At 46.2% G+C, this 7,982-nt stretch overlaps 1 long non-coding RNA gene across 1 annotated transcript; it reads right to left on the reverse strand.

The window, feature by feature from the left end:
• Positions 1-544: 544 nt before the first annotated feature.
• LOC134740224 (uncharacterized) lies at positions 545-7,534 on the reverse strand. Its single transcript, XR_010127523.1, has 3 exons — positions 7,510-7,534; positions 3,403-3,466; positions 545-621 (listed from the first exon to the last, which is right to left on the reverse strand). It is a non-coding gene; the product is annotated as an uncharacterized LOC134740224 (long non-coding RNA).
• Between the last annotated feature and the right edge of the window lie 448 nt (positions 7,535-7,982).

The following is a 7,982-nucleotide window of genomic DNA, read 5'->3' on the forward strand; positions in this document are numbered from 1 at the left end:
GCCCTGGTGAACTTCCAAGGGACACTGAGGGCCCTCCAGACCATATGAAGTGCCCATTCACTGTGAAAGGGGTCTTTCAGCCCCACAGACAAGAAGGTCCCTGCACATGTGGAAAGCGCTGTGGACCCAGCGAAGGCTTCCACTGGAAGGCAAGCGGGTGTCCTTCCTGCCTCCAGGTCTTGGCTTGGAGGAAGGAGAACAGCAGAGATCACAGGGCTGGTCCTGCCTTGAATAGTGTTGTGAGTCTTTCTGAGCTGAGTTTAGAGGCAGCAGTTCAGAAGGAACTACAGTTTCCCTCCTCCTGCACAGGCCCACAGGGGTGCTCACAGGCCAACAACCTGCGCCACTGGTTGGAATCACCCGGGAGCTTTCAAGAACCCTAATGCCTGGAGTCCTACCCAGAAATTCTCATTTTCATTGGAATGAGGTGTAGCCCAGACACTGAGATTTTTAAAGGCTCTGATTTAAAATTTTTTAAAGATTTTTCATCTTCAGCCAAGTTTGAGAACCCTGGAGTCCACACGCACGTAGAGACAGCAATGGCCCCAGATTCTGGCTTTGTAACAGTGTCTCCGTCATCTCAAATGCTGTCCTCAACTTCCCCAAATGGTTTTAACATACCTTACATCAAAAGAAAATATTTATTATAAGATTATTTGGGAAGATATTGAGAAATTAGGCAAAGAATGAAAGGTATAGTAGGGAATTCCTTCATGATAATTAAGTCTATAATTAATTGTACTCAGCTGTGGGTTGATGTCTCCGGAGGGTGGGGTTACAGGTCCGTTGATCAGTGATCTGAAGCAACTTACCACTCTACATCCTTGAGGTCTGGGAAAACCACAGACTTCTTAACTTTTTACTTTGAAACAATTATAGATTCACAGGAAGTTACAAAAATAGTAAGGAGAGGCCCCACATATCCTTCACCCAGTCTCTCCTAGTGGTAACACTTCATATAACTATATTCAATATCAAAACTAGGAAGTTAACATGGATGCAATCCACAGACCTTACTAAATTCCCAGACTTTTTGTTGACCTTTAATTCCTTGATTTTTATTTATTCATTCATTCAAAAAACTTTTATGGAGTCACCGGCATAATAGTTATCAAAGTGCGTTCTGCAGAGAACCTATATCAGATTCACCTGAGAAACTTACTAAAAATGCAAATTCCTAAGCCTCAATCTCAGACCTACTGAGTCAGACCACATGGGGGTGGAGCTGGCGGGTGGGGGCGGGCGCGGTCAGTGTTTTTAACAAGTTTCCCAGGTGATTCTTAGGTTCACAAAAGTTAGAAAGCCACTAAACCGCTGCCCAGCAGGCATGGGCTCAGCACGAGAAATACACTTAAGAAAGACTGGTTGCTGCCCTCACTAGAGATAGATACAAATAGCAACAACAAGGCTGGAATCAAGCCATGAACAAACACAGTAAGACACTCGGGAAATATCTAATCTCCTGGGGTGAATGGGGAGGAGTTTTGGAGGCTGAGCATATTAGAGTTGGGTTTTGACAGGTAAGTAGGAGTTTGATAGTTGGGCAAGAGAATAAAATCTCAACCATAGTTTTAATATCTGGTCGCCCTCTACGTTTGAAGCAAAATTTCTGAGATGTAATCTCCTTAATGGCGAGGAGTCCTATTCATCTGTGTGTCCCCAACACGATGAATAGGACTGAGATTTTTAAAGGCTCCAGGCCACATTAATCTTCAGCCAAGTTTGAGAACCACTGGAGTCCACAAGCACTTAGAGACAGCAATGGCTCCAGATTCTGGCTTTGTAACAGTGAGCCTGGTACACTGAAGGGGCTCGATAAACATTTGATGAATGAAAGCGTGAGAACCATGTTGGCTGGCAGGTTGGTTGGCTATATGCAGAATGGAAGGATGGTGGGGGAATGGTTGGCTGGAGAGATGAATGAGTAAATGAGTTCCTATGTGCTGTGGAGGCAAGGAGAGCTTGGCTGGGAGAGGGTGGATTCCTGGCCATAAAGGACTCCAGTAGTTCTTTCCCAAGGCCTCAAGGGGAGAGCTAGAACCCATTGTGAGAAAATGCAGCAGGGCTGTGTATACAACATTCTCTTCCTGTACAGTTAAGCCCCAAACACTTCGAGGTCCCATGGAGCCAGCTGACTGAATTTGAGCTAAGTGGCCTTTACCCTGGGGGGAAAAAGAAAAAGACATTTACCCCGAAAGTCCTCTCCTGCTCTCTTCAGAAGTATATTAATTTTATAATGTCAGAGACCGAACCGTAAACTCTCCTTCTTAGAGGATTGTTGCCAGAACCCTTCTTGCTGAGGAGAGCTGAGCCTTGCCGGTCCGGCCCCCATGAGCAGCAGAGAGGGTGGGAATCAGCTATTTGACAAGCGAGGCTTGCAAAGGTCACTCCTGCCAGGCGGCTGGCCCTGGAAGGAGCAGAGAAGCCCTGCTCACTCTTTCTTTCCTGCCTCTCCCTTGCTTGGCCTGGGAACTGGTGAGGACTGCCTCCAGGTTCCTGCACCAGACCAGAAGATCCTGGGAAGAGCTTCTAAAATCTAGCATTCTCTTCAAAGATGGGCTGGTATGTATGGTGTGTCTGCCTGGAGACAGAGGAGTGATTGCGGGAGATGTCCTGCCAGAGGAGGTCAAAGTGCGATCTTTGGTGGGCCACCTGCAACTTAGCCACGGAGGGTGCTTCTAAAAATGCAGATGACCAGCCCTCATCTTCAGTCCTGCTGAATCAGTTGCAGAAACCCCAAATCTGTTTTTTTTGTAATGTTTCTCAAGTAGGCATCCTGAAGTTTGAGAACTATGCTATGAGGAAATTGGTTCCCCAAGGCTGTATCTAAACAGTCCCAGCTCCAGCTGGCAGTGATAGGAGGCAGCTGAGGTTTATTTTTTTCTACTTTACCCACCTTCTAAACACTAAGAGGCAGCTGAGGTTTAAAGGCAAAGATGCTGGTAGTGAGGCTTGAATGCCCCTTAACCTTTATAAGACTATTTATTCATCAATAAAATTGGGGTTAATAACCTCTATCTCAGAGGGCTGTATGCAGATTAAAGGGAAGTTCCAAGCATAGTGACTGGTGCCCAGTGGTCCCTTAATGTTTGCTGAGATTGGGTCAGGCATAAAAAGAAGTGTTGGTCCCAATGCCTGTGTGTAGGGCCTGAAAGAAATAGAATAAACTTAAAGAAATTTACACTGTGGCCCCTTGAAATTTGTAATCTATGTTACACGTGTTTTCAACTTCCCAGTTGAGCTCTTTTTATGGATTCTTTTCTGTAAGTGTACACAACAACATAGCCTTTAGGCCAAATCTGTCTCACTTGACCTTAAGCTGCCCACTTGACATTTTTAATGAAACATTTTGTTTTACTTAATGATTTCATGTACTTAGTCTAGTAAGGCCTTATCCCCTACCAGTAAAGAGCTTGCCAAGCTTTGTGGATAGGCGAAAATCTGCATTCTTTCTCTGATGGTGCACCTGCAGGAGAAGAGAGACAAAGGAAGTTTTAACGGTTTATTCGAATTTAAAAAGTACGCGTCATCTGAAGAGTCTGGGTTGCAAACTTCACAAGACAGGTTGATTGCATAATTTAAGGAGGACATTCTCTGATGGTTTATTTCCTTCGTCCTTGTGCCCATCCCATTGCTGGGTGGTGAACACTTGTCGAAGAAACTCATTCAAATGCTTTCTCACCCAATGTGTTGGATTCCCTGTGATTCATTATATTATTTTCTTCCTGAAGAAATCTGAACACAGAGAACTTGAAGCTGCAGGGGGAAAACATTGCCCATTTGTTCTAGGACATGTAGACATTCAGATTCCATCGGGACAGGAGGATTGAGCAGATGACAACTGGAGACTGTGCTCATTTCCCATCGATGAAATGCCCTCGGCTCAGTAGAATCCCCTATTTTAGAGAATTGCAGAGCTATTTGCTGGAAATAAAGTGACAGCTTCAGAAGTGATTCACAGATTTGGATGAACATGAAGATTTAGGTTTTCAGGTCATCATCTGGTGTCCAATGGCAGGAACATTCTGAAATGCCAAAGTTAACCACTGTGGCTCCCACAGTAGCCCCTGAATTTGTAACCCCAAATGCATGACTCTGAGGCCCACTTTTGGGTAATGGTGAGTTCTGGGAAAGTATCTTCTTCCACCTGGAGGCAGAAATCATGTGTGCCCCCGCTAAAGTCCACAGGTCTTTTTAAGAATTTCAGGCATTATATTCTCACTCATAAGTGGGGATTGAACAATGAGAACACATGGACACAGGGAGGGGAACATCACACCCTGGGGCCTGTCAGGGGGTGGGGGGCTAGGGGAGGGAGAGCATTAGGACAAATACCTAATGCATGTGGGGCTTAAGACCTAGATGACAGGTTGACGAGTGTAGCAAACCACCATGGCACATGTATACCTGTGTAAGAAACCTGCACGTTCTGCACATGTATCCCAGAACTTAAAAAATAAAAAGAAAAAATAAAAAAGAATTTCAGGCATTAAGAACTATTCTCAGCCACTTGATCAAAACTGATCGATGGCAAGCACCAGGCCTGTAACTGTGCACTTCAGTTCGAATAAAATGAATTACATGGGGTATGGGATATGGGGTATGGGCTTCCCCGCTCCCTTTCAGCATTTCTATTGCTGCTAAAAATCTATACATTTAAATATACTTCACAATTGTTATTCATTAAAGCTGCATGCAGTCTCCACCTCCCCAGTTTCGACCACATAGGACACAACTCAAAGAACTGGGGCATCTCTGGGCTAATGCGCTTCCAGCAAGCAGATGGCTGTGTTCCCTAAACTGAGCAGTATTAAGCTTGAGGAAGGAGAACAGTCAGAGGCTAGGCTGAGATGGCTTTTCCATAAACCTGGCAGAACATGATCAACGGGACACAGAGGACTGACTGTTAAACTGGGTCTGCAATAAAAGGGCAGGGATAAATCAGTGTCAGAGACATGGAGAAGTCATCTTCATACTTAGCAATGGGCCATCATTTCCTGCCCTGCAGCTCCTGCTTCCCACCTGGCCTGTGGCTGCAGGTGGTCTTGAGTCCTCTTTGTGTGATCCACAGCATATTGTGGCTCTGCCTCCATTTTTCCCTGGGGCCCTTGGATCTTAGATTTCTCCTCCCCCCATATCATTCTCCAGGTGTCTGTCTCCTATGCCAGCAATTGCCCCATCTCCTCCTGCCTATCTCCTCCAGCCTGTGCTGGTTCCCAACCGTCCTCTTCTCTGAATTATTCCCAGGATATTCACTCTCCAAGGAGAAGTATCCTTTGATGCCCATAGTTTTTCTATGATTGTATCAAAGATGGATAGATGGACTAGATAGTTGTGGTTACAATAAAAAAGTTCATGGGCAAAATGGGCCACAAAGACACACAGCCTCAAATGTTCCACTCTCAGGCAGTGGATATTAACACTTGCCCCGTGTCACAAAAAGGATTCCCTGTGCTGTGCCTCTCAGTGGCCTGGTTCACACGTCCCCAATGACAGGGAAGCAGGAAGCAGGGTCCCAAGGTCTGGCTATAGCCCAAAGAGTCTAGCCAAAGTAGAATTGCTTTAATAATTCAAATTTTGTCTTTATAATTAATTAAAATGTTATATGCTTCTCCAGAATATATATTTATCAGTTTTAAAATATGCTTGTCTCTAAAATCTTTGGATAAAATAAATGCCTTAGGAAAATATGTACTTCTCACCATATCACAATGTAGGCTCAGGGGCAGAGTTCCCTATTTGAGAAACATAATCATTGTCATAATAAATTTTCACCAATAATGCAGTCATGCCAGTAATGCAGGAGAGGAAACTGAGGCTCAAAAAGGTTAAGTGAGTTTTCTGAGATCACCTATGGCTTGGATTAAAAATTTAGTCCCAAATCATTATCCCATCTACCCATTCTATTAAGTACTTTGCCTTCCTCTCTGGCCTGTAGCCCTTGTCACTTGCAGAGGCAGCGTGGAACTTCGAAGCTGTTCAAGACATCCAATTTTCAGAGATTGTGGAGGGTGACCTCCCCCCGCCATTCCTGCTCCCTATGTCCCTGCAGCAGCAGTGACAGCATGCAGCTGGCCTGTCACTGAACAGCATCAGCTAGAACTTTAGAGGGAATGGAGCCTCCATTCCTCCCATATGTAGAACTGGATTGTGGATTCAGCTGCTGTCTCCAAGAAGGACAATTATCAGAGTCAAGGAAGGTTAATGTGCCCTTAGCAGAGATGTGCCATCTGAAAGCCTGGGGGCCACCTCTATAGAGGATCCACCAGTTCCTGGCAGCCTGGGCAAAGCACAACTCTAGCCTGGCCTTCTCCTCCGAGGGGTGGATGCAAATGGATGGACTGGGGCTGTTTTTCCCTCAAAGTTCCAGGCATTGTCTTTGGCAGGTGCAGCTTCCAGGAGGAGATAGGTGGTGGCAGCGGTAGTAGTGGTAATCTGGGCCCCCTAGGGCTGACTCCCAGGCAGCAATGTCCAGATGATCAGGCTGACCTCACTTCAGGGAGTAGTGGGCGATGCAGGGCCAGGCCTGGGGCCCTCCCTGGACAGCCTCCAGGGCAGCAAGTCTCAGCCACCTTGAGCAAAGTCATGATGATGTCCAGGAGGGCTATTTGATGACCTCTGCTCCTGGCTGTCCTTTGTTGGAATTCCCTGCTCCTGCAGATGCAATCCAGATGCCTCCGTCCAGCAGGATGACTTCCTCTTCAGCTAATCTCCTGCTCTTCCACCTGTCATTGACCCACGGCCACTCCAAAGCCACCACTCTCCTTTGTCTTCCTCATCAGTTCTGGCTGTTGCTTCTGCCTGGAACGACTTCCCCAATGTGACTGCCAGGCTGCACCCACTCAGCCTGCAAGAGTCAGCTCTGGTGCCACCTCCTGTAGGCAGGCCTCCCTGCCCATCCCCGCCTGGGCCAGGCAGGTTGCATCTGTGCTCCCACAGCCCCCTGTGGTCACCCCACGTCACAGCTGTTAGCTCTATTCCTCTGCTCTATTGCCGAACTTAGAGCTCCTTGAGGCCTCTTTTTCTCCAGTGCCATATGGGAGGTGCTGAGTAAACAGTTTTTGGATAAATAAATGACCAAGATTGCCACCCTGTGGGATTTGGCTAAGCAAGAAGAATGGGGGCCTGCCAACAGTAACAATAATGGCTAACGCTGTCATTTATTGATTGCAGACTGTGTGCCAAGTATGATGACAGGCAGTTTGCCTATATTACTTCATTTAATCCTCAGCACAGCCTTTGAGATTGGTCATTTCCATTTTACAGGTCAGAAAACTGAGCCTCAGTTTTCCCAAGATCGCAGGACAAGGGTGTAGCCTAGCCAGGATTTGAATGGAAGTCTGTCTGATGGAAACATTTATGCTCTTAGCCAGCGTGTTAGTCAGGGTTCTCCAGAGAAACAGAACCGATAGGGTAATGTGTGTGTCTGTGTACGTATTAGTCTGTTTTCATGCTGCTAATAGAAACATACTCGAGACTGGGAAGAGAAAGAGGTTTAATTGGACTTACAGTTCCACAAGGCTGGGAAGGTCTCAGAATCATGGCAGGAGGCAAAGGGCACTTCTTACATGGCAGTAGCAAGAGAAAAAATAAGGAAGAAGAAAAAGCAGAAACCCCTGATAAACCCATCAAATCTCGTGAGACTTATTCACTATCACGAGAACAGCACGAGAAATACCAGCCCACATGATTCAGTTACCTCCTCCTGGGTGCCTCCCACAACACGTGGGAATTCTGGGAAATACAATTCAAGTTGAGATTTGGGTGGGGCACAGCCAAACTATATCAGTGTATATGTGCATGTATCTACAATAAGGGATTTATTAGGGGAATTGGCTCCCACAATAAGCCATCTGCAAGCTGGAGACTCTGGGAAGTCCGTAGCATGGTTCAGTTCAAATCCAAAGACCTGAGAAATAAGGAAGATGACAGTGTAACTCTCAGCCCGAGGCTGAAGTCCTGAGAAGCTATCAAGGCTGCTG

This window comes from Pongo pygmaeus, chromosome 9 (assembly GCF_028885625.2).
Source record: "Pongo pygmaeus isolate AG05252 chromosome 9, NHGRI_mPonPyg2-v2.0_pri, whole genome shotgun sequence".
Classification (NCBI taxonomy): domain Eukaryota; kingdom Metazoa; phylum Chordata; class Mammalia; order Primates; family Hominidae; genus Pongo; species Pongo pygmaeus.